Below are 24,545 nucleotides of genomic sequence, written 5' to 3'. Positions count from 1 at the left end.
TGGAAGCTTGTGTGAACCCGAACTTCCCCACCTCCTCTGTGTGGCATGACTGTTTGTTTTGGGTCACTGTGGCCCTTTTGTTGGCCAGGGCTAGCCTTTGGCCCCACGTTTGAAAAGTGAACAAGACCCCACTCACTTAGAGGGAAAGATGTGTGGGTACTCTCACGGGTCTGGGGAAGAATGAAAAGAGCACTTTGGCATATGAGAGAGAGAAAGAAAGAGAGAGGGAGAACTAGAGCGAGAACGAAAGCAAGAAAGAAATAACAAAACACAGATCTGAAGTGAAGGGAACTTTCCGGTAGTTTCATCACTACCAGAGCGTATCACACAGCAGCAGTTTGGTCATCCTGTAAGCAGAGAGAACAGGAGCAAAAATGTACTCATCTACTTTCTGACTTTAATTTATTGTCATCAACAAGCTGTTATATACATTTTCATGCTGCTGTTACACCCATCATTGCATAAAGAATGTAATATACAGTGAAAAGCAAAAATGTACTTCAAAGAACTCGTTTAATTTGACCAAAGACTTTAGCAATCTTTTGATCACTGAAACATCAGGATGGTCATTCATTCAGTCTGGAATACATTGTTCAGTTGTCTTATAAAACACTTGGCTAGCATAAGAGGAGGGAATGGGATGTACCACGGCTGACACAACAGGGCTTAGACAAGAGTGAGAGAGGGAGTACCCACAGTTCACATACTGTATACTGATGGCATCCTCAGGGCAGAACTATACTCTGCTGAAAGCTCCCAGTGCCAAAGTCATGGGGTTTTATCCTCTTTCTATAGAGAGGAAGACTAAGTGAATAGGCCCTCTGGAGAAAAAGGAGGTGTATTTTCCCTTAGACTTCAACACGAAGGGTTCTTGTTCGTAATGAAGTGTTGGAGTGTCTAGTGTGTTGAGAGGGGTATGTTCTGGGGTGGTGCCTTTGTGGTGGGGTATTTTTGGCAGTAAAACTTAAAATAAGGAGGGGAGTGATGTCTGGCTCATTGAGTCAGCCTAGTTTCATTTTGTAGGACTAACGATGGGTGGGATTGATGAAGTCTTCACACAGGACGACCTTCATCTCTCCCGCTTCTTGACCAGAATGAAAAATCCGCCCAGGTCACGAGGTAAGATTGCTGCCAAGTATCTGGGTCAAAAACAGAGAGAGAGAGAGACAGAGAGAGAGAACGCAGGGGCAAACAAACAAAGCGGCTTTAGAAAACATGACCCTCTCCACGTGAATCAATATTCCATCCTTGTCCTAACTGTTGAGCAATGAGGCCAACTCACAAAAAGAGAGAGGCAGAGAAAGTGGGTAAGAGAGAGGGAGGGGTGAGGGGTGTCATAGATTGGGCAAAAGCTGTGTTAAATAGTGAAGTAACCTGACTCGGAGTATCACACACTAGGGATTTGGACGGAGGTTTGAGGTAAGTGTTGAACAACTGTTTATTAAGATGCATATTAAAATATGAAATGTGTTTTTATAATGTAAGTTGTGCGTGAGTAAATTACATTATAGTTAGATAATGGGGAACATCGAGGGTGGTAAACATGTCCTTTTCTACTTCAAAGCCATCTTTGATAAATTATTGGAAAATTCTCTTTGGACTATGAAATACTTTGTTCTTCTCCACATCAAAACTCACATCCGTCTGATGAAGACAGACAACCTATTATATTCTAAAATAATATGAGACATTTATGAAAAACAAAAGTCAAATAAAAGTGAAGAGGCATACTATCTGCTTTAGACGGACCAGAGGTTCTCAAACTTTTTATGGCCGGGACCCCTTTTGTGATAGCAAATTCATCAGGGACCCCCTCATAATCAGAATACAATGCGAGTGAGAAGAAAAAAATATATATAGCAAACAAGAAGTTTTACTACAACTTCGGCACTGTATGGTCAGACGAACCAAGTAAAAGGCCCTTGTATGGAACATTTAATAGATCTGCCTCTTGGCATTGGATAATTGTTTTGTTGTTGCAGCTGTATAGTTAATATCCTGCAATTCAACACATTTATCATGCAATAAGACAGAGAGAAAACATAGCAGTTTTAAACCTTAAATTACAGTGCATTTATGTTTTAAAAAAACATGACCTTGTATTCTATTGTATTGAACCTTCTAAACTTATTCCAAAATGTATTTAATCTTTTGTTGTTGGTAATATTCATTTAAAAAAATGTACATACTGTACCTCCGTGGACCCAACTTTGAGAACCCCTGACATAGACAGCATGATGTTCAGGAAAGCACATTGTTGTATTGTTTTGAGGGACATAATGCAGCAGCAAAGAGGGCTTAGAGAGCTAGAGTTGGAGAGCTAGAGTTGGAGAGCTAGAGTTAGAGAGCTAGAGTTGGAGAGCTAGAGTTGGAGAGCTAGAGTTGGAGAGCTAGAGTTGGAGAGCTAGAGTTGGAGAGCTAGAGTTAGAGAGCTAGAGTTGGAGAGCTAGAGTTGGAGAGCTAGAGTTGGAGAGCTAGAGTTAGAGAGCTAGAGTTAGAGAGCTAGAGTTAGAGAGCTAGAGTTGGAGAGCTAGAGTTAGAGAGCTAGAGTTGGAGAGCTAGAGTTGGAGAGCTAGAGTTGGAGAGCTAGAGTTAGAGAGCTAGAGTTGGAGAGCTAGAGTTAGAGAGCTAGAGTTAGAGAGCTAGAGTTGGAGAGCTAGAGTTAGAGAGCTAGAGTTGGAGAGCTAGAGTTAGAGAGCTAGAGTTAGAGAGCTAGAGTTGGAGAGCTAGAGTTGGAGAGCTAGAGTTAGAGAGCTAGAGTTGGAGAGCTAGAGTTAGAGAGCTAGAGTTAGAGAGCTAGAGTTGGAGAGCTAGAGTTAGAGAGCTAGAGTTGGAGAGCTAGAGTTAGAGAGCTAGAGTTAGAGAGCTAGAGTTAGAGAGCTAGAGTTAGAGAGCTAGAGTTGGAGAGCTAGAGTTAGAGAGCTAGAGTTGGAGAGCTAGAGTTAGAGAGCTAGATTTGGAGAGCTAGAGTTAGAGAGCTAGAGTTAGAGAGCTAGAGTTAGAGAGCTAGAGTTGGAGAGTTAGAGTTAGAGAGCTAGAGTTAGAGAGCTAGAGTTAGAAGGCTAGAGTTAGAGAGCTAGAGTTAGAGAGCTAGAGTTAGAGAGCTAGAGTTGGAAGGCTAGAGTTAGAGAGCTAGAGTTGGAGACGCTAGAGTTAGAGAGCTAGAGTTAGAGAGCTAGAGTTAGAGAGCTAGAGTTGGAGAGCTAGAGTTAGAGAGCTAGAGTTGGAGAGCTAGAGTTGGAGAGCTAGAGTTGGAGAGCTAGAGTTAGAGAGCTAGAGTTAGAGAGCTAGAGTTGGAGAGCTAGAGTTGGAGAGCTAGAGTTGGAGAGCTAGAGTTAGAGAGCTAGAGTTGGAGAGCTAGAGTTAGAGAGCTAGAGTTAGAGAGCTAGAGTTGGAGAGCTAGAGTTAGAGAGCTAGAGTTGGAGAGCTAGAGTTAGAGAGCTAGAGTTAGAGAGCTAGAGTTGGAGAGCTAGAGTTGGAGAGCTAGAGTTAGAGAGCTAGAGTTGGAGAGCTAGAGTTAGAGAGCTAGAGTTAGAGAGCTAGAGTTGGAGAGCTAGAGTTAGAGAGCTAGAGTTGGAGAGCTAGAGTTAGAGAGCTAGAGTTAGAGAGCTAGAGTTAGAGAGCTAGAGTTAGAGAGCTAGAGTTGGAGAGCTAGAGTTAGAGAGCTAGAGTTGGAGAGCTAGAGTTAGAGAGCTAGATTTGGAGAGCTAGAGTTAGAGAGCTAGAGTTAGAGAGCTAGAGTTAGAGAGCTAGAGTTGGAGAGTTAGAGTTAGAGAGCTAGAGTTAGAGAGCTAGAGTTAGAAGGCTAGAGTTAGAGAGCTAGAGTTAGAGAGCTAGAGTTAGAGAGCTAGAGTTGGAAAGCTAGAGTTAGAGAGCTAGAGTTGGAGAGCTAGAGTTAGAGAGCTAGAGTTAGAGAGCTAGAGTTAGAGAGCTAGAGTTGGAGAGCTAGAGTTAGAGAGCTAGAGTTGGAGAGCTAGAGTTAGAGAGCTAGAGTTAGAGAGCTAGAGTTGGAGAGCTAGAGTTGGAGAGCTAGAGTTGGAGAGCTAGAGTTGGAGAGCTAGAGTTAGAGAGCTAGAGTTGGAGAGCTAGAGTTAGAGAGCTAGAGTTAGAGAGCTAGAGTTGGAGAGCTAGAGTTAGAGAGCTAGAGTTGGAGAGCTAGAGTTAGAGAGCTAGAGTTAGAGAGCTAGAGTTAGAGAGCTAGAGTTAGAGAGCTAGAGCTAGAGTTGGAGAGCTAGAGTTAGAGAGCTAGAGTTGGAGAGCTAGAGTTAGAGAGCTAGATTTGGAGAGTTAGAGTTAGAGAGCTAGAGTTAGAGAGCTAGAGTTAGAGAGCTAGAGTTGGAGAGTTAGAGTTAGAGAGCTAGAGTTAGAGAGCTAGAGTTAGAAGGCTAGAGTTAGAGAGCTAGAGTTAGAGAGCTAGAGTTAGAGAGCTAGAGTTGGAAGGCTAGAGTTAGAGAGCTAGAGTTGGAGAGCTAGAGTTAGAGAGCTAGAGTTAGAGAGCTAGAGTTAGAGAGATAGAGTTGGAGAGCTAGAGTTAGAGAGCTAGAGTTGGAGAGCTAGAGTTAGAGAGCTAGAGCTAGAGTTGGAGAGCTAGAGTTAGAGAGCTAGAGTTGGAGAGCTAGAGTTAGAGAGCTAGATTTGGAGAGCTAGAGTTAGAGAGCTAGAGTTAGAGAGCTAGAGTTAGAGAGCTAGAGTTGGAGAGTTAGAGTTAGAGAGCTAGAGTTAGAGAGCTAGAGTTAGAAGGCTAGAGTTAGAGAGCTAGAGTTAGAGAGCTAGAGTTAGAGAGCTAGAGTTGGAAGGCTAGAGTTAGAGAGCTAGAGTTGGAGAGCTAGAGTTAGAGAGCTAGAGTTAGAGAGCTAGAGTTAGAGAGCTAGAGTTGGAGAGCTAGAGTTAGAGAGCTAGAGTTGGAGAGCTAGAGTTAGAGAGCTAGGGTTAGAGAGCTAGAGTTGAAGAGCTAGAGTTGGAGAGCTAGAGTTGGAGAGCTAGGGTTAGAGAGCTAGAGTTAGAGAGCTAGAGTTGGAGAGCTAGAGTTAGAGAGCTAGAGTTAGAGAGCTAGAGTTAGAGACTAGAGTTGGAGAAGCTAGAGTTAGAGAGCTAGAGTTAGAGAGCTAGAGTTAGAGAGCTAGAGTTGGAGAGCTAGAGTTAGAGAGCTAGAGTTAGAGCTAGAGTTAGAGAGCTAGAGTTAGAGAGCTAGAGTTGAAGGGTAGTAGAGTTAGAGAGCTAGAGTTGGAAGGCTAGAGTTAGAGAGCTAGAGTTGGAGAGCTAGAGTTAGAGAGCTAGAGTTAGAGACGCTAGAGTTAGAGAGCTAGAGTTGGAGGCTAGAGTTGGAGAGCTAGAGTTAGAGAGCTAGAGTTGGAAGGGTAGAGTTAGAGAGCTAGAGTTGGAAGGCTAGAGTAGAGAGCTAGAGTTGGAGAGCTAGAGTTAGAGAGCTAGAGTTAGAGAGCTAGAGTTAGAGAGCTAGAGTTGAGAGAGCTAGAGTTGGAGAGCTAGAGTTAGAGAGCTAGAGTTGGAGAGCTAGAGTTGGAGAGCTAGAGTTAGAGAGCTAGAGTTAGAGAGCTAGAGTTGGAGAGCTAGAGTTAGAGAGCTAGAGTTAGAGACCTAGAGTTGGAGAGCTAGATTTGGAGAGCTAGAGTTAGAGAGCTAGATTTGGAGAGCTAGAGTTAGAGAGCTAGAGTTAGAGAGCTAGAGTTAGAAGGCTAGAGTTAGGAGAGCTAGAGTTAGAGAGCTAGAGTTAGAGAGCTTAGAGTTGGAGAAGGCTAGAGTTAGAGAGCTAGAGTTGGAGAGCTAGAGTTAGAGAGCTAGAAGTTAGAGAGCTAGAGTTAGAGAGCTAGAGTTGGAGAGCTAGAGTTAGAGAGCTGAGTTAGAGAGCTAGAGTTAGAGAGCTAGAGTTGGAGAGGTAGAGTTGAGGCTAGAGTTTAGAGAGCTAGAGTTGGAGAGCTAGAGTTGGAGAGCTAGAGTTAGAGAGCTAGAGTTGGGAGCTATGAGTTGAGCCTAGAGTGGAGAGCTAGCTAGAGTAGAGTTGAGAGCTAGAGTTGGAGAGCTAGAGTTAGAGTTAGAGAGCTAGAGTTGGAAGGTAGAGGTTAGAGAGCTAGAGTTGGAAGCTAGAGTTAGAGCTAGAGTTAGAGAGCTAGAGTTAGAGAGCTAGAGTTGGAGAGCTAGAGTTGGAGAGCTAGAGTTAGAGAGCTAGAGTTGGAGAGCTAGAGTTGGAGAGCTAGAGTTGGAGAGCTAGAGTTGGAGAGCTAGAGTTAGAGAGCTAGAGTTGGAGAGCTAGAGTTGGAGAGCTAGAGTTGGAGAGCTAGAGTTAGAGAGCTAGAGTTAGAGAGCTAGAGTTAGAGAGCTAGAGTTGGAGAGCTAGAGTTGGAGAGCTAGAGTTAGAGTTAGAGAGCTAGAGTTAGAGAGCTAGAGTTAGAGAGCTAGAGTTAGAGAGCTAGAGTTAGAGAGCTAGAGTTGGAGAGCTAGAGTTGGAGAGCTAGAGTTAGAGAGCTAGAGTTAGAGAGCTAGAGTTGGAGAGCTAGAGTTGGAGAGCTAGAGTTGGAGAGCTAGAGTTAGAGAGCTAGAGTTAGAGAGCTAGAGTTAGAGAGCTAGAGTTAGAGAGCTAGAGTTGGAAGGGTAGAGTTAGAGAGCTAGAGTTGGAAGGCTAGAGTTAGAGAGCTAGAGTTGGAGAGCTAGAGTTAGAGAGCTAGAGTTAGAGAGCTAGAGTTAGAGAGCTAGAGTTGGAGAGTTAGAGAGCTAGAGTTAGAGAGCTAGAGTTAGAGAGCTAGAGTTGGAGAGTTAGAGAGCTAGAGTTGGAGAGCTAGAGTTAGAGAGCTAGAGTTAGAGAGCTAGAGTTAGAGAGCTAGAGTTAGAGAGCTAGAGTTGGAGAGTTAGAGAGCTAGAGTTGGAGAGCTAGAGTTAGAGAGCTAGAGTTAGAGAGCTAGAGTTGGAGAGCTAGAGTTAGAGAGCTAGAGTTAGAGAGCTAGAGTTAGAGAGCTAGAGTTAGAGAGCGAGAGTTGGAGAGCTAGAGTTAGAGAGCTAGAGTTAGAGAGCTAGAGTCTGAGAGCTAGAGTTAGAGAGCTAGAGTTAGAGAGCTAGAGTTAGAGAGCTAGAGTTAGAGAGCTAGAGTTGGAGAGCTAGAGTTAGAGAGCTAGAGTTAGAGAGCTAGAGTTAGAGAGCTAGAGTTGGAGAGCTAGAGTTAGAGAGCTAGAGTTAGAGAGCTAGAGTTAGAAGGCTAGAGTTAGAGAGCTAGAGTTAGAGAGCTAGAGTTAGAGAGCTAGAGTTGGAAGGCTAGAGTTGGAGAGCTAGAGTTGGAGAGCTAGAGTTAGAGAGCTAGAGTTAGAGAGCTAGAGTTGGAGAGCTAGAGTTAGAGAGCTAGAGTTGGAGAGCTAGAGTTGGAGAGCTAGAGTTAGAGAGCTAGAGTTAGAGAGCTAGAGTTGGAGAGCTAGAGTTGGAGAGCTAGAGTTAGAGAGCTAGAGTTGGAGAGCTAGAGTTAGAGAGCTAGAGTTAGAGAGCTAGAGTTAGAGAGCTAGAGTTGGAGAGCTAGAGTTAGAGAGCTAGAGTTAGAGAGCTAGAGTTAGAAGCTAGAGTTAGAGAGCTAGAGTTAGAGAGCTAGAGTTAGAGAGCTAGAGTTGGAAGCTAGAGTTAGAGAGCTAGAGTTGGAGAGCTAGAGTTAGAGAGCTAGAGTTAGAGAGCTAGAGTTAGAGAGCTAGAGTTGGAGAGCTAGAGTTAGAGAGCTAGAGTTGGAGAGCTAGAGTTAGAGAGCTAGAGTTAGAGAGCTAGAGTTGGAGAGCTAGAGTTGGAGAGCTAGAGTTGGAGAGCTAGAGTTGGAGAGCTAGAGTTAGAGAGCTAGAGTTAGAGAGCTAGAGTTAGAGAGCTAGAGTTGGAGAGCTAGAGTTAGAGAGCTAGAGTTAGAGAGCTAGAGTTAGAAGGCTAGAGTTAGAGAGCTAGAGTTAGAGAGCTAGAGTTAGAGAGCTAGAGTTGGAAGGCTAGAGTTAGAGAGCTAGAGTTGGAGAGCTAGAGTTAGAGAGCTAGAGTTGGAGAGCTAGAGTTAGAGAGCTAGAGTTGGAGAGCTAGAGTTAGAGAGCTAGAGTTGGAGAGCTAGAGTTAGAGAGCTAGAGTTAGAGAGCTAGAGTTGGAGAGCTAGAGTTGGAGAGCTAGAGTTGGAGAGCTAGAGTTAGAGAGCTAGAGTTAGAGAGCTAGAGTTGGAGAGTTAGAGTTAGAGAGCTAGAGTTGGAGAGCTAGAGTTGGAGAGCTAGAGTTAGAGTTAGAGAGCTAGAGTTGGAAGGGTAGAGTTAGAGAGCTAGAGTTGGAAGGCTAGAGTTAGAGAGCTAGAGTTGGAGAGCTAGAGTTAGAGAGCTAGAGTTAGAGAGCTAGAGTTAGAGAGCTAGAGTTGGAGAGCTAGAGTTGGAGAGCTAGAGTTAGAGAGCTAGAGTTGGAGAGCTAGAGTTGGAGAGCTAGAGTTGGAGAGCTAGAGTTGGAGAGCTAGAGTTAGAGAGCTAGAGTTGGAGAGCTAGAGTTGGAGAGCTAGAGTTGGAGAGCTAGAGTTAGAGAGCTAGAGTTAGAGAGCTAGAGTTAGAGAGCTAGAGTTGGAGAGCTAGAGTTAGAGAGCTAGAGTTAGAGAGCTAGAGTTGGAGAGCTAGAGTTGGAGAGCTAGAGTTAGAGAGCTAGAGTTAGAGAGCTAGAGTTAGAGAGCTAGAGTTGGAGAGCTAGAGTTAGAGAGCTAGAGTTAGAGAGCTAGAGTTAGAGAGCTAGAGTTGGAGAGCTAGAGTTAGAGAGCTAGAGTTAGAGAGCTAGAGTTGGAGAGCTAGAGTTGGAGAGCTAGAGTTAGAGTTAGAGAGCTAGAGTTAGAGAGCTAGAGTTAGAGAGCTAGAGTTAGAGAGCTAGAGTTGGAGAGCTAGAGTTGGAGAGCTAGAGTTAGAGAGCTAGAGTTAGAGAGCTAGAGTTGGAGAGCTAGAGTTGGAGAGCTAGAGTTGGAGAGCTAGAGTTAGAGAGCTAGAGTTAGAGAGCTAGAGTTGGAGAGCTAGAGTTAGAGAGCTAGAGTTGGAGAGCTAGAGTTAGAGAGATAGAGTTAGAGAGCTAGAGTTGGAGAGCTAGAGTTGGAGAGCTAGAGTTAGAGTTAGAGAGCTAGAGTTGGAAGGGTAGAGTTAGAGAGCTAGAGTTGGAAGGCTAGAGTTAGAGAGCTAGAGTTGGAGAGCTAGAGTTAGAGAGCTAGAGTTAGAGAGCTAGAGTTAGAGAGCTAGAGTTGGAGAGTTAGAGAGCTAGAGTTAGAGAGCTAGAGTTAGAGAGCTAGAGTTGGAGAGTTAGAGAGCTAGAGTTGGAGAGCTAGAGTTAGAGAGCTAGAGTTAGAGAGCTAGAGTTAGAGAGCTAGAGTTAGAGAGCTAGAGTTGGAGAGTTAGAGAGCTAGAGTTGGAGAGCTAGAGTTAGAGAGCTAGAGTTAGAGAGCTAGAGTTAGAGAGCTAGAGTTGGAGAGCTAGAGTTAGAGAGCTAGAGTTAGAGAGCTAGAGTTAGAGAGCTAGAGTTAGAGAGCTAGAGTTGGAGAGCTAGAGTTAGAGAGCTAGAGTTAGAGAGCTAGAGTCTGAGAGCTAGAGTTAGAGAGCTAGAGTTAGAGAGCTAGAGTTAGAGAGCTAGAGTTAGAGAGCTAGAGTTAGAGAGCTAGAGTTGGAGAGCTAGAGTTAGAGAGCTAGAGTTAGAGAGCTAGAGTTAGAGAGCTAGAGTTGGAGAGCTAGAGTTAGAGAGCTAGAGTTAGAGAGCTAGAGTTAGAGAGCTAGAGTTAGAGAGCTAGAGTTAGAGAGCTAGAGTTAGAGAGCTAGAGTTGGAGAGCTAGAGTTAGAGAGCTAGAGTTGGAGAGCTAGAGTTGGAGAGCTAGAGTTGGAGAGCTAGAGTTAGAGAGCTAGAGTTAGAGAGCTAGAGTTGGAGAGCTAGAGTTAGAGAGCTAGAGTTGGAGAGCTAGAGTTGGAGAGCTAGAGTTGGAGAGCTAGAGTTAGAGAGCTAGAGTTAGAGAGCTAGAGTTGGAGAGCTAGAGTTGGAGAGCTAGAGTTAGAGAGCTAGAGTTGGAGAGCTAGAGTTAGAGAGCTAGAGTTAGAGAGCTAGAGTTAGAGAGCTAGAGTTGGAGAGCTAGAGTTAGAGAGCTAGAGTTAGAGAGCTAGAGTTAGAAGGCTAGAGTTAGAGAGCTAGAGTTAGAGAGCTAGAGTTAGAGAGCTAGAGTTGGAGAGCTAGAGTTAGAGAGCTAGAGTTGGAGAGCTAGAGTTAGAGAGCTAGAGTTAGAGAGCTAGAGTTAGAGAGCTAGAGTTGGAGAGCTAGAGTTAGAGAGCTAGAGTTGGAGAGCTAGAGTTGGAGAGCTAGAGTTAGAGAGCTAGAGTTAGAGAGCTAGAGTTGGAGAGCTAGAGTTGGAGAGCTAGAGTTGGAGAGCTAGAGTTAGAGAGCTAGAGTTAGAGAGCTAGAGTTGGAGAGTTAGAGTTAGAGAGCTAGAGTTGGAGAGCTAGAGTTGGAGAGCTAGAGTTAGAGTTAGAGAGCTAGAGTTGGAAGGGTAGAGTTAGAGAGCTAGAGTTGGAAGGCTAGAGTTAGAGAGCTAGAGTTGAAGAGCTAGAGTTAGAGAGCTAGAGTTAGAGAGCTAGAGTTAGAGAGCTAGAGTTGGAGAGCTAGAGTTGGAGAGCTAGAGTTAGAGAGCTAGAGTTGGAGAGCTAGAGTTGGAGAGCTAGAGTTGGAGAGCTAGAGTTGGAGAGCTAGAGTTAGAGAGCTAGAGTTAGAGAGCTAGAGTTAGAGAGCTAGAGTTGGAGAGCTAGAGTTGGAGAGCTAGAGTTGGAGAGCTAGAGTTGGAGAGCTAGAGTTAGAGAGCTAGAGTTGGAGAGCTAGAGTTGGAGAGCTAGAGTTGGAGAGCTAGAGTTAGAGAGCTAGAGTTAGAGAGCTAGAGTTAGAGAGCTAGAGTTGGAGAGCTAGAGTTAGAGAGCTAGAGTTAGAGAGCTAGAGTTGGAGAGCTAGAGTTGGAGAGCTAGAGTTAGAGAGCTAGAGTTAGAGAGCTAGAGTTAGAGAGCTAGAGTTGGAGAGCTAGAGTTAGAGAGCTAGAGTTAGAGAGCTAGAGTTAGAGAGCTAGAGTTGGAGAGCTAGAGTTAGAGAGCTAGAGTTGGAGAGCTAGAGTTAGAGAGCTAGAGTTAGAGAGCTAGAGTTGGAGAGCTAGAGTTGGAGAGCTAGAGTTAGAGTTAGAGAGCTAGAGTTAGAGAGCTAGAGTTAGAGAGCTAGAGTTAGAGAGCTAGAGTTGGAGAGCTAGAGTTGGAGAGCTAGAGTTAGAGAGCTAGAGTTAGAGAGCTAGAGTTGGAGAGCTAGAGTTGGAGAGCTAGAGTTGGAGAGCTAGAGTTAGAGAGCTAGAGTTAGAGAGCTAGAGTTAGAGAGCTAGAGTTGGAGAGCTAGAGTTAGAGAGCTAGAGTTGGAGAGCTAGAGTTAGAGAGATAGAGTTAGAGAGCTAGAGTTGGAGAGCTAGAGTTGGAGAGCTAGAGTTAGAGTTAGAGAGCTAGAGTTGGAAGGGTAGAGTTAGAGAGCTAGAGTTGGAAGGCTAGAGTTAGAGAGCTAGAGTTGGAGAGCTAGAGTTAGAGAGCTAGAGTTAGAGAGCTAGAGTTAGAGAGCTAGAGTTGGAGAGTTAGAGAGCTAGAGTTAGAGAGCTAGAGTTAGAGAGCTAGAGTTGGAGAGTTAGAGAGCTAGAGTTGGAGAGCTAGAGTTAGAGAGCTAGAGTTAGAGAGCTAGAGTTAGAGAGCTAGAGTTAGAGAGCTAGAGTTAGAGAGCTAGAGTTGGAGAGTTAGAGAGCTAGAGTTGGAGAGCTAGAGTTAGAGAGCTAGAGTTAGAGAGCTAGAGTTAGAGAGCTAGAGTTGGAGAGCTAGAGTTAGAGAGCTAGAGTTAGAGAGCTAGAGTTAGAGAGCTAGAGTTAGAGAGCTAGAGTTGGAGAGCTAGAGTTAGAGAGCTAGAGTTAGAGAGCTAGAGTTAGAGAGCTAGAGTTGGAGAGCTAGAGTTAGAGAGCTAGAGTTGGAGAGCTAGAGTTGGAGAGCTAGAGTTGGAGAGCTAGAGTTAGAGAGCTAGAGTTAGAGAGCTAGAGTTGGAGAGCTAGAGTTGGAGAGCTAGAGTTAGAGAGCTAGAGTTGGAGAGCTAGAGTTAGAGAGCTAGAGTTGGAGAGCTAGAGTTAGAGAGCTAGAGTTAGAGAGCTAGAGTTAGAGAGCTAGAGTTAGAGAGCTAGAGTTAGAGAGCTAGAGTTAGAGAGCTAGAGTTGGAGCTAGAGTTAGAGAGCTAGAGTTGGAGAGCTAGAGTTAGAGAGCTAGAGTTAGAGAGCTAGAGTTAGAGAGCTAGAGTTGGAGAGCTAGAGTTAGAGAGCTAGAGTTGGAGAGCTAGAGTTGGAGAGCTAGAGTTAGAGAGCTAGAGTTAGAGAGCTAGAGTTGGAGAGCTAGAGTTGGAGAGCTAGAGTTGGAGAGCTAGAGTTAGAGAGCTAGAGTTAGAGAGCTAGAGTTGGAGAGCTAGAGTTAGAGAGCTAGAGTTGGAGAGCTAGAGTTGGAGAGCTAGAGTTAGAGTTAGAGAGCTAGAGTTGGAGAGCTAGAGTTAGAGAGCTAGAGTTGGAGAGCTAGAGTTAGAGAGCTAGAGTTGAAGAGCTAGAGTTAGAGAGCTAGAGTTAGAGAGCTAGAGTTAGAGAGCTAGAGTTGGAGAGCTAGAGTTGGAGAGCTAGAGTTAGAGAGCTAGAGTTGGAGAGCTAGAGTTGGAGAGCTAGAGTTGGAGAGCTAGAGTTGGAGAGCTAGAGTTAGAGAGCTAGAGTTAGAGAGCTAGAGTTAGAGAGCTAGAGTTGGAGAGCTAGAGTTGGAGAGCTAGAGTTGGAGAGCTAGAGTTGGAGAGCTAGAGTTAGAGAGCTAGAGTTGGAGAGCTAGAGTTGGAGAGCTAGAGTTGGAGAGCTAGAGTTAGAGAGCTAGAGTTAGAGAGCTAGAGTTAGAGAGCTAGAGTTGGAGAGCTAGAGTTAGAGAGCTAGAGTTAGAGAGCTAGAGTTGGAGAGCTAGAGTTGGAGAGCTAGAGTTAGAGAGCTAGAGTTAGAGAGCTAGAGTTAGAGAGCTAGAGTTGGAGAGCTAGAGTTAGAGAGCTAGAGTTAGAGAGCTAGAGTTAGAGAGCTAGAGTTGGAGAGCTAGAGTTAGAGAGCTAGAGTTGGAGAGCTAGAGTTAGAGAGCTAGAGTTAGAGAGCTAGAGTTGGAGAGCTAGAGTTGGAGAGCTAGAGTTAGAGTTAGAGAGCTAGAGTTAGAGAGCTAGAGTTAGAGAGCTAGAGTTAGAGAGCTAGAGTTGGAGAGCTAGAATTGGAGAGCTAGAGTTAGAGACCTAGAGTTAGAGAGCTAGAGTTGGAGAGCTAGAGTTGGAGAGCTAGAGTTGGAGAGCTAGAGTTAGAGAGCTAGAGTTAGAGAGCTAGAGTTAGAGAGCTAGAGTTGGAGAGCTAGAGTTAGAGAGCTAGAGTTGGAGAGCTAGAGTTAGAGAGCTAGAGTTAGAGAGCTAGAGTTGGAGAGCTAGAGTTGGAGAGCTAGAGTTAGAGTTAGAGAGCTAGAGTTGGAAGGCTAGAGTTAGAGAGCTAGAGTTGGAGAGCTAGAGTTAGAGAGCTAGAGTTGGAGAGCTAGAGTTAGAGAGCTAGAGTTAGAGAGCTAGAGTTAGAGAGCTAGAGTTGGAGAGTTAGAGAGCTAGAGTTAGAGAGCTAGAGTTAGAGAGCTAGAGTTGGAGAGTTAGAGAGCTAGAGTTGGAGAGCTAGAGTTAGAGAGCTAGAGTTAGAGAGCTAGAGTTAGAGAGCTAGAGTTAGAGAGCTAGAGTTAGAGAGCTAGAGTTGGAGAGTTAGAGAGCTAGAGTTGGAGAGCTAGAGTTAGAGAGCTAGAGTTAGAGAGCTAGAGTTAGAGAGCTAGAGTTGGAGAGCTAGAGTTAGAGAGCTAGAGTTAGAGAGCTAGAGTTAGAGAGCTAGAGTTAGAGAGCGAGAGTTGGAGAGCTAGAGTTAGAGAGCTAGAGTTAGAGAGCTAGAGTCTGAGAGCTAGAGTTAGAGAGCTAGAGTTAGAGAGCTAGAGTTAGAGAGCTAGAGTTAGAGAGCTAGAGTTGGAGAGCTAGAGTTAGAGAGCTAGAGTTAGAGAGCTAGAGTTAGAGAGCTAGAGTTGGAGAGCTAGAGTTAGAGAGCTAGAGTTAGAGAGCTAGAGTTAGAGAGCTAGAGTTAGAGAGCTAGAGTTAGAGAGCTAGAGTTAGAGAGCTAGAGTTGGAGAGCTAGAGTTAGAGAGCTAGAGTTAGAGAGCTAGAGTTAGAGAGCTAGAGTTGGAGAGTTAGAGAGCTAGAGTTGGAGAGCTAGAGTTAGAGAGCTAGAGTTAGAGAGCTAGAGTTAGAGAGCTAGAGTTGGAGAGCTAGAGTTAGAGAGCTAGAGTTAGAGAGCTAGAGTTAGAGAGCGAGAGTTAGAGAGCGAGAGTTGGAGAGCTAGAGTTAGAGAGCTAGAGTTAGAGAGCTAGAGTCTGAGAGCTAGAGTTAGAGAGCTAGAGTTAGAGAGCTAGAGTTAGAGAGCTAGAGTTAGAGAGCTAGAGTTGGAGAGCTAGAGTTAGAGAGCTAGAGTTAGAGAGCTAGAGTTAGAGAGCTAGAGTTGGAGAGCTAGAGTTAGAGAGCTAGAGTTAGAGAGCTAGAGTTAGAAGGCTAGAGTTAGAGAGCTAGAGTTAGAGAGCTAGAGTTAGAGAGCTAGAGTTGGAGAGCTAGAGTTAGAGAGCTAGAGTTGGAGAGCTAGAGTTGGAGAGCTAGAGTTGGAGAGCTAGAGTTGGAGAGCTAGAGTTAGAGAGCTAGAGTTAGAGAGCTAGAGTTGGAGAGCTAGAGTTAGAGAGCTAGAGTTGGAGAGCTAGAGTTGGAGAGCTAGAGTTGGAGAGCTAGAGTTGGAGAGCTAGAGTTAGAGAGCTAGAGTTAGAGAGCTAGAGTTGGAGAGCTAGAGTTGGAGAGCTAGAGTTAGAGAGCTAGAGTTGGAGAGCTAGAGTTAGAGAGCTAGAGTTAGAGAGCTAGAGTTAGAGAGCTAGAGTTGGAGAGCTAGAGTTAGAGAGCTAGAGTTAGAGAGCTAGAGTTAGAGAGCTAGAGTTAGAGAGCTAGAGTTAGAGAGCTAGAGTTAGAGAGCTAGAGTTGGAGAGCTAGAGTTAGAGAGCTAGAGTTGGAGAGCTAGAGTTAGAGAGCTAGAGTTAGAGAGCTAGAGTTAGAGAGCTAGAGTTGGAGAGCTAGAGTTAGAGAGCTAGAGTTGGAGAGCTAGAGTTAGAGAGCTAGAGTTAGAGAGCTAGAGTTAGAGAGCTAGAGTTGGAGAGCTAGAGTTAGAGAGCTAGAGTTAGAGAGCTAGAGTTGGAGAGCTAGAGTTGGAGAGCTAGAGTTAGAGTTAGAGAGCTAGAGTTAGAGAGCTAGAGTTAGAGAGCTAGAGTTAGAGAGCTAGAGTTGGAGAGCTAGAGTTGGAGAGCTAGAGTTAGAGAGCTAGAGTTAGAGAGCTAGAGTTGGAGAGCTAGAGTTGGAGAGCTAGAGTTGGAGAGCTAGAGTTAGAGAGCTAGAGTTAGAGAGCTAGAGTTAGAGAGCTAGAGTTGGAGAGCTAGAGTTAGAGAGCTAGAGTTGGAGAGCTAGAGTTAGAGAGCTAGAGTTAGAGAGCTAGAGTTGGAGAGCTAGAGTTGGAGAGCTAGAGTTAGAGTTAGAGAGCTAGAGTTGGAGAGGTAGAGTTAGAGAGCTAGAGTTGGAGAGCTAGAGTTAGAGAGCTAGAGTTGGAGAGCTAGAGTTAGAGAGCTAGAGTTAGAGAGCTAGAGTTAGAGAGCTAGAGTTGGAGAGTTAGAGAGCTAGAGTTAGAGAGCTAGAGTTAGAGAGCTAGAGTTGGAGAGTTAGAGAGCTAGAGTTGGAGAGCTAGAGTTAGAGAGCTAGAGTTAGAGAGCTAGAGTTAGAGAGCTAGAGTTAGAGAGCTAGAGTTGGAGAGTTAGAGAGCTAGAGTTGGAGAGCTAGAGTTAGAGAGCTAGAGTTAGAGAGCTAGAGTTAGAGAGCTAGAGTTGGAGAGCTAGAGTTAGAGAGCTAGAGTTAGAGAGCTAGAGTTAGAGAGCTAGAGTTAGAGAGCTAGAGTTGGAGAGCTAGAGTTAGAGAGCTAGAGTTAGAGAGCTAGAGTCTGAGAGCTAGAGTTAGAGAGCTAGAGTTAGAGAGCTAGAGTTAGAGAGCTAGAGTTAGAGAGCTAGAGTTGGAGAGCTAGAGTTAGAGAGCTAGAGTTAGAGAGCTAGAGTTAGAGAGCTAGAGTTGGAGAGCTAGAGTTAGAGAGCTAGAGTTAGAGAGCTAGAGTTAGAGCTAGAGTTAGAGAGCTAGAGTTAGAGAGCTAGAGTTAGAGAGCTAGAGTTGGAGAGCTAGAGTTAGAGAGCTAGAGTTGGAGAGCTAGAGTTGGAGAGCTAGAGTTGAGAGAGAGCTAGAGTTAGAGAGCTAGAGTTAGAGAGCTAGAGTTAGAGAGCTAGAGTTGGAGAGCTAGAGTTAGAGAGCTAGAGTTAGAGAGCTAGAGTTAGAGAGCTAGAGTTGGAGAGCTAGAGTTGGAGAGCTAGAGTTAGAGAGCTAGAGTTAGAGAGCTAGAGTTAGAGAGCTAGAGTTGGAGAGCTAGAGTTGGAGAGCTAGAGTTGGAGAGCTAGAGTTGGAGAGCTAGAGTTAGAGAGCTAGAGTTAGAGAGCTAGAGTTGGAGAGCTAGAGTTGGAGAGCTAGAGTTAGAGAGAGAGCTAGAGTTAGAGAGCTAGAGTTAGAGAGCTAGAGTTAGAGAGCTAGAGTTAGAGAGCTAGAGTTGGAGAGCTAGAGTTAGAGAGCTAGAGTTAGAGAGCTAGAGTTAGAGAGCTAGAGTTAGAGCTAGAGTTAGAGAGCTAGAGTTAGAGAGCTAGAGTTAGAGAGCTAGAGTTAGAGAGCTAGAGTTAGAGAGCTAGAGTTGGAGAGCTAGAGTTAGAGAGCTAGAGTTAGAGAGCTAGAGAGTTAGAGAGCTAGAGTTAGAGAGCTAGAGTTGGAGAGCTAGAGTTAGAGAGCTAGAGTTAGAGAGCTAGAGTTAGAGAGCTAGAGTTAGAGAGCTAGAGTTGGAGAGCTAGAGTTAGAGCTAGAGTTAGAGAGCTAGAGTTAGAGAGCTAGAGTTAGAGAGCTAGAGTTGGAGAGCTAGAGTTAGAGAGCTAGAGTTAGAGAGCTAGAGTTAGAGAGCTAGAGTTAGAGAGCTAGAGTTAGAGAGCTAGAGTTGAGAGAGAGTTAGAGAGCTAGAGTTAGAGAGCTAGAGTTAGAGAGCTAGAGTTAGAGAGCTAGAGTTGGAGAGCTAGAGTTAGAGAGCTAGAGTTAGAGAGCTAGAGTTAGAGAGCTAGAGTTAGAGAGCTAGAGTTAGAGAGCTAGAGTTAGAGAGCTAGAGTTAGAGAGCTAGAGTTAGAGAGCTAGAGTTGAGAGCTAGAGTTAGAGAGCTAGAGTTAGAGAGCTAGAGTCTGAGAGCTAGAGTTAGAGAGCTAGAGTTAGAGAGCTAGAGTTAGAGAGCTAGAGTTAGAGAGCTAGAGTTGGAGAGCTAGAGTTAGAGAGCTAGAGTTAGAGAGCTAGAGTTAGAGAGCTAGAGTTAGAGAGCTAGAGTTAGAGAGCTAGAGTTAGAGAGCTAGAGTTAGAGAGCTAGAGTTAGAGAGCTAGAGTTAGAGAGCTAGAGTTAGAGAGCTAGAGTTAGAGAGCTAGAGTTAGAGAGCTAGAGTTGGAGAGCTAGAGTTGGAGAGCTAGAGTTGGAGAGCTAGAGTTAGAGAGCTAGAGTTAGAGAGCTAGAGTTAGAGAGCTAGAGTTAGAGAGCTAGAGTTGGAGAGCTAGAGTTGGAGAGCTAGAGTTAGAGAGCTAGAGTTAGAGAGCTAGAGTTAGAGAGCTAGAGTTGGAGAGCTAGAGTTAGAGAGCTAGAGTTAGAGAGCTAGAGTTAGAGAGCTAGAGTTAGAGAGCTAGAGTTGGAGAGCTAGAGTTGGAGAGCTAGAGTTGGAGAGCTAGAGTTGGAGAGCTAGAGTTAGAGAGCTAGAGTTGGAGAGCTAGAGTTAGAGAGCTAGAGTTAGAGAGCTAGAGTTAGAGAGCTAGAGTTAGAGAGCTAGAGTTAGAGAGCTAGAGTTAGAGAGCTAGAGTTAGAGAGCTAGAGTTAGAGAGCTAGAGTTGGAGAGCTAGAGTTGGAGAGCTAGAGTTAGAGAGCTAGAGTTAGAGAGCTAGAGTTAGAGAGCTAGAGTTGGAGAGCTAGAGTTAGAGAGCTAGAGTTAGAGAGCTAGAGTTAGAGAGCTAGAGTTGGAGAGCTAGAGTTAGAGAGCTAGAGTTGGAGAGCTAGAGTTAGAGAGCTAGAGTTAGAGAGCTAGAGTTGAGAGCTAGAGTTGGAGAGCTAGAGTTAGAGTTAGAGAGCTAGAGTTAGAGAGCTAGAGTTAGAGAGCTAGAGTTGGAGAGCTAGAATTGGAGAGCTAGAGTTAGAGACCTAGAGTTAGAGAGCTAGAGTTGGAGAGCTAGAGTTGGAGAGCTAGAGTTGGAGAGCTAGAGTTAGAGAGCTAGAGTTAGAGAGCTAGAGTTAGAGAGCTAGAGTTGGAGAGCTAGAGTTAGAGAGCTAGAGTTGGAGAGCTAGAGTTAGAGAGCTAGAGTTAGAGAGCTAGAGTTGGAGAGCTAGAGTTAGAGAGCTAGAGTTAGAGAGCTAGAGTTAGAGAGCTAGAGTTAGAGAGCTAGAGTTAGAGAGCTAGAGTTAGAGAGCTAGAGTTGGAGAGCTAGAGTTAGAGAGCTAGAGTTAGAGAGCTAGAGTTGGAGAGCTAGAGTTAGAGAGCTAGAGTTGGAGAGCTAGAGTTAGAGAGCTAGAGTTAGAGAGCTAGAGTTAGAGAGCTAGAGTTGGAGAGCTAGAGTTAGAGAGCTAGAGTTGGAGAGCTAGAGTTAGAGAGCTAGAGTTAGAGAGCTAGAGTTGGAGAGCTAGAGTTGGAGAGCTAGAGTTAGAGAGCTAGAGTTGGAGAGCTAGAGTTAGAGCTAGAGTTGAGAGCTAGAGTTAGAGAGCTAGAGTTAGAGAGCTAGAGTTAGAGAGCTAGAGTTAGAGAGCTAGAGTTAGAGAGCTAGAGTTAGAGAGCTAGAGTTAGAGAGCTAGAGTTAGAGAGCTAGAGTTAGAGAGCTAGAGTTAGAGAGCTAGAGTTAGAGAGCTAGAGTTAGAGAGCTAGAGTTAGAGAGCTAGAGTTAGAGAGCTAGAGTTAGAGAGCTAGAGTTAGAGAGCTAGAGTTGGAGAGCTAGAGTTAGAGAGCTAGAGTTAGAGAGCTAGAGTTAGAGAGCTAGAGTTAGAGAGCTAGAGTTAGAGAGCTAGAGTTAGAGAGCTAGAGTTAGAGAGCTAGAGTTAGAGAGCTAGAGTTAGAGAGCTAGAGTTAGAGAGCTAGAGTTAGAGAGCTAGAGTTGGAGAGCTAGAGTTAGAGAGCTAGAGTTAGAGAGCTAGAGTTAGAGAGCTAGAGTTAGAGAGCTAGAGTTAGAGAGCTAGAGTTAGAGAGCTAGAGTTAGAGAGCTAGAGTTAGAGAGCTAGAGTTAGAGAGCTAGAGTTAGAGAGCTAGAGTTAGAGAGCTAGAGTTAGAGAGCTAGAGTTAGAGAGCTAGAGTTAGAGAGCTAGAGTTGGAGAGCTAGAGTTGGAGAGCTAGAGTTGGAGAGCTAGAGTTAGAGAGCTAGAGTTAGAGAGCTAGAGTTGGAGAGCTAGAGTTAGAGAGCTAGAGTTGGAGAGCTAGAGTTAGAGAGCTAGAGTTAGAGAGCTAGAGTTGGAGAGCTAGAGTTGGAGAGCTAGAGTTAGAGAGCTAGAGTTGGAGAGAGCTAGAGTTAGAGAGCTAGAGTTAGAGAGCTAGAGTTAGAGAGCTAGAGTTAGAGAGCTAGAGTTAGAGAGCTAGAGTTAGAGAGCTAGAGTTAGAGAGCTAGAGTTAGAGAGCTAGAGTTGGAGAGCTAGAGTTAGAGCTAGAGTTGGAGAGCTAGAGTTAGAGAGCTAGAGTTAGAGAGCTAGAGTTAGAGAGCTAGAGTTGGAGAGCTAGAGTTAGAGAGCTAGAGTTAGAGAGCTAGAGTTGGAGAGCTAGAGTTAGAGAGCTAGAGTTAGAGAGCTAGAGTTAGAGAGCTAGAGTTGGAGAGCTAGAGTTAGAGAGCTAGAGTTAGAGAGCTAGAGTTAGAGAGCTAGAGTTGGAGAGCTAGAGTTGGAGAGAGAGAGCTAGAGTTGGAGAGCTAGAGTTAGAGAGCTAGAGTTAGAGAGCTAGAGTTGGAGAGCTAGAGTTAGGAGAGCTAGAGTTAGAGAGCTAGAGTTAGAGAGCTAGAGTTAGAGAGCTAGAGTTAGAGAGCTAGAGTTGGAGAGCTAGAGTTAGAGAGCTAGAGTTAGAGAGCTAGAGTTGAGAGCTAGAGTTGGAGAGCTAGAGTTGGAGAGCTAGAGTTAGAGAGCTAGAGTTAGAGAGCTAGAGTTAGAGAGCTAGAGTTAGAGAGCTAGAGTTAGAGAGCTAGAGTTAGAGAGCTAGAGTTAGAGAGCTAGAGTTAGAGAGCTAGAGTTGGAGAGCTAGAGTTGGAGAGCTAGAGTTAGAGTTAGAGAGCTAGAGTTAGAGAGCTAGAGTTAGAGAGCTAGAGTTAGAGAGCTAGAGTTGGAGAGCTAGAGTTAGAGAGCTAGAGTTGAGAGCTAGAGTTAGAGAGCTAGAGTTAGAGAGCTAGAGTTAGAGAGCTAGAGTTGGAGAGCTAGAGTTAGAGAGCTAGAGTTAGAGAGCTAGAGTTAGAGAGCTAGAGTTAGAGAGCTAGAGTTAGAGAGCTAGAGTTGGAGAGCTAGAGTTAGAGAGCTAGAGTTAGAGAGCTAGAGTTAGAGAGCTAGAGTTAGAGAGCTAGAGTTGGAGAGCTAGAGTTGGAGAGCTAGAGTTAGAGAGCTAGAGTTGAGAGCTAGAGTTAGAGAGCTAGAGTTGGAGAGCTAGAGTTAGAGAGCTAGAGTTAGAGAGCTAGAGTTAGAGAGCTAGAGTTAGAGAGAGAGCTAGAGTTAGAGAGCTAGAGTTAGAGAGCTAGAGTTGGAGAGCTAGAGTTAGAGAGCTAGAGTTAGAGAGCTAGAGTTAGAGAGCTAGAGTTAGAGAGCTAGAGTTAGAGAGCTAGAGTTAGAGAGCTAGAGTTAGAGAGCTAGAGTTAGAGAGCTAGAGTTGGAGAGCTAGAGTTGAGAGCTAGAGTTAGAGAGCTAGAGTTAGAGAGCTAGAGTTAGAGAGCTAGAGTTAGAGAGCTAGAGTTAGAGAGCTAGAGTTAGAGAGCTAGAGTTAGAGAGCTAGAGTTAGAGAGCTAGAGTTAGAGAGCTAGAGTTAGAGAGCTAGAGTTAGAGAGCTAGAGTTAGAGAGCTAGAGTTAGAGAGCTAGAGTTAGAGAGCTAGAGTTAGAGAGCTAGAGTTAGAGAGCTAGAGTTAGAGAGCTAGAGTTAGAGAGCTAGAGTTAGAGAGCTAGAGTTAGAGAGCTAGAGTTAGAGAGCTAGAGTTAGAGAGCTAGAGTTAGAGAGCTAGAGTTAGAGAGCTAGAGTTAGAGAGCTAGAGTTAGAGAGCTAGAGTTGGAGAGCTAGAGTTAGAGAGAGAGCTAGAGTTGGAGAGCTAGAGTTAGAGAGCTAGAGTTAGAGAGCTAGAGTTGGAGAGCTAGAGTTAGAGAGCTAGAGTTAGAGAGCTAGAGTTAGAGAGCTAGAGTTAGAGAGCTAGAGTTGGAGAGCTAGAGTTGAGAGCTAGAGTTAGAGAGCTAGAGTTGGAGAGCTAGAGTTGGAGAGCTAGAGTTGGAGAGCTAGAGTTAGAGAGCTAGAGTTGGAGAGCTAGAGTTAGAGAGCTAGAGTTAGAGAGCTAGAGTTGAGAGCTAGAGTTAGAGAGCTAGAGTTAGAGAGCTAGAGTTGGAGAGCTAGAGTTGGAGAGCTAGAGTTAGAGAGCTAGAGTTAGAGAGCTAGAGTTAGAGAGCTAGAGTTAGAGAGAGCTAGAGTTAGAGAGCTAGAGTTAGAGAGCTAGAGTTAGAGAGCTAGAGTTAGAGAGCTAGAGTTAGAGAGCTAGAGTTGGAGAGCTAGAGTTAGAGAGCTAGAGTTAGAGAGCTAGAGTTAGAGAGCTAGAGTTAGAGAGCTAGAGTTAGAGAGCTAGAGTTAGAGAGCTAGAGTTAGAGAGCTAGAGTTAGAGAGCTAGAGTTAGAGAGCTAGAGTTGAGAGCTAGAGTTAGAGAGCTAGAGTTAGAGAGCTAGAGTTAGAGAGCTAGAGTTGGAGAGCTAGAGTTGGAGAGCTAGAGTTAGAGAGAGAGCTAGAGTTAGAGAGCTAGAGTTAGAGAGCTAGAGTTGGAGAGCTAGAGTTAGAGAGCTAGAGTTGGAGAGCTAGAGTTAGAGAGCTAGAGTTGGAGAGCTAGAGTTGGAGAGCTAGAGTTGGAGAGCTAGAGTTAGAGAGCTAGAGTTAGAGAGCTAGAGTTAGAGAGCTAGAGTTGGAGAGCTAGAGTTAGAGAGCTAGAGTTGGAGAGCTAGAGTTAGAGAGCTAGAGTTGGAGAGCTAGAGTTAGAGAGCTAGAGTTAGAGAGCTAGAGTTAGAGAGCTAGAGTTGGAGAGCTAGAGTTAGAGAGCTAGAGTTAGAGAGCTAGAGTTGGAGAGCTAGAGTTGGAGAGCTAGAGTTAGAGAGCTAGAGTTAGAGAGCTAGAGTTAGAGAGCTAGAGTTAGAGAGCTAGAGTTAGAGAGCTAGAGTTAGAGAGCTAGAGTTAGAGAGCTAGAGTTAGAGAGCTAGAGTTGGAGAGCTAGAGTTAGAGAGCTAGAGTTAGAGAGCTAGAGTTAGAGAGCTAGAGTTAGAGAGCTAGAGTTAGAGTTAGAGAGCTAGAGTTAGAGAGCTAGAGTTAGAGAGCTAGAGTTAGAGAGCTAGAGTTAGAGAGCTAGAGTTGGAGAGCTAGAGTTAGAGAGCTAGAGTTGAGAGCTAGAGTTAGAGAGCTAGAGTTAGAGAGCTAGAGTTGAGAGCTAGAGTTGGAGAGCTAGAGTTAGAGAGAGAGCTAGAGTTGAGAGCTAGAGTTAGAGAGCTAGAGTTAGAGAGCTAGAGTTAGAGAGCTAGAGTTAGAGAGCTAGAGTTGGAGAGCTAGAGTTGGAGAGCTAGAGTTAGAGAGCTAGAGTTAGAGAGCTAGAGTTAGAGAGCTAGAGTTAGAGAGCTAGAGTTAGAGAGCTAGAGTTAGAGAGCTAGAGTTAGAGAGCTAGAGTTAGAGAGCTAGAGTTAGAGAGCTAGAGTTAGAGAGCTAGAGTTAGAGAGCTAGAGTTAGAGAGCTAGAGTTAGAGAGCTAGAGTTGGAGAGCTAGAGTTGGAGAGCTAGAGTAGAGTTAGAGAGCTAGAGTTAGAGAGCTAGAGTTAGAGAGCTAGAGTTGGAGAGCTAGAGTTGGAGAGCTAGAGTTAGAGAGCTAGAGTTAGAGAGCTAGAGTTAGAGAGCTAGAGTTAGAGAGCTAGAGTTAGAGAGCTAGAGTTAGAGAGCTAGAGTTAGAGAGCTAGAGTTAGAGAGCTAGAGTTAGAGAGAGAGCTAGAGTTAGAGAGCTAGAGTTAGAGAGCTAGAGTTAGAGAGCTAGAGTTAGAGAGCTAGAGTTGGAGAGCTAGAGTTAGAGAGCTAGAGTTGGAGAGCTAGAGTTAGAGAGCTAGAGTTAGAGAGCTAGAGTTAGAGAGCTAGAGTTAGAGAGCTAGAGTTGGAGAGCTTTAGAGAGCTAGAGTTAGAGAGCTAGAGTTAGAGAGCTAGAGTTAGAGAGCTAGAGTTGGAGAGCTAGAGTTGGAGAGCTAGAGTTAGAGAGCTAGAGTTAGAGAGCTAGAGTTAGAGAGCTAGAGTTAGAGAGCTAGAGTTGGAGAGCTAGAGTTAGAGAGCTAGAGTTAGAGAGCTAGAGTTAGAGAGCTAGAGTTAGAGAGCTAGAGTTGGAGAGCTAGAGTTAGAGAGCTAGAGTTAGAGAGCTAGAGTTAGAGAGCTAGAGTTAGAGAGCTAGAGTTGGAGAGCTAGAGTTAGAGAGCTAGAGTTAGAGAGCTAGAGTTGAGAGAGCTAGAGTTAGAGAGCTAGAGTTAGAGAGCTAGAGTTAGAGAGCTAGAGTTAGAGAGCTAGAGTTGGAGAGCTAGAGTTAGAGAGCTAGAGTTAGAGAGCTAGAGTTAGAGAGCTAGAGTTGGAGAGCTAGAGTTAGAGAGCTAGAGTTAGAGAGCTAGAGTTAGAGAGCTAGAGTTAGAGAGCTAGAGTTGGAGAGCTAGAGTTGGAGAGCTAGAGTTAGAGTTAGAGAGCTAGAGTTAGAGAGCTAGAGTTAGAGAGCTAGAGTTGGAGAGCTAGAGTTAGAGAGCTAGAGTTAGAGAGCTAGAGTTAGAGAGCTAGAGTTAGAGAGCTAGAGTTGGAGAGCTAGAGTTGGAGAGCTAGAGTTAGAGAGCTAGAGTTAGAGAGCTAGAGTTAGAGAGCTAGAGTTGGAGAGCTAGAGTTAGAGAGCTAGAGTTAGAGAGCTAGAGTTAGAGAGCTAGAGTTAGAGAGCTAGAGTTGGAGAGCTAGAGTTGGAGAGCTAGAGTTAGAGAGCTAGAGTTAGAGAGCTAGAGTTAGAGAGCTAGAGTTAGAGAGCTAGAGTTAGAGAGCTAGAGTTAGAGAGCTAGAGTTGGAGAGCTAGAGTTAGAGAGCTAGAGTTGGAGA

At 44.7% G+C, this 24,545-nt stretch overlaps 1 protein-coding gene across 1 annotated transcript in view; it reads left to right on the top strand.

Moving 5' to 3' along the window:
* The first annotated feature begins 1,285 nt into the window (after nucleotides 1–1,285).
* The window catches only part of apof (apolipoprotein F), a 103,343-nt gene continuing 80,083 nt past the window's right edge, over nucleotides 1,286–24,545 (top strand). The window contains exon 1 of the mRNA XM_020483459.2: nucleotides 1,286–1,419. The gene's annotated coding sequence lies outside the window, so the exon portion shown is untranslated. The remainder of the gene's footprint in view (nucleotides 1,420–24,545) is intronic.

Source organism: Oncorhynchus kisutch, linkage group LG5, assembly GCF_002021735.2.
Source record: "Oncorhynchus kisutch isolate 150728-3 linkage group LG5, Okis_V2, whole genome shotgun sequence".
NCBI classification, from domain to species: Eukaryota; Metazoa; Chordata; class Actinopteri; order Salmoniformes; family Salmonidae; genus Oncorhynchus; species Oncorhynchus kisutch.
This window is presented reverse-complemented; position numbering and strand designations above follow the sequence as displayed.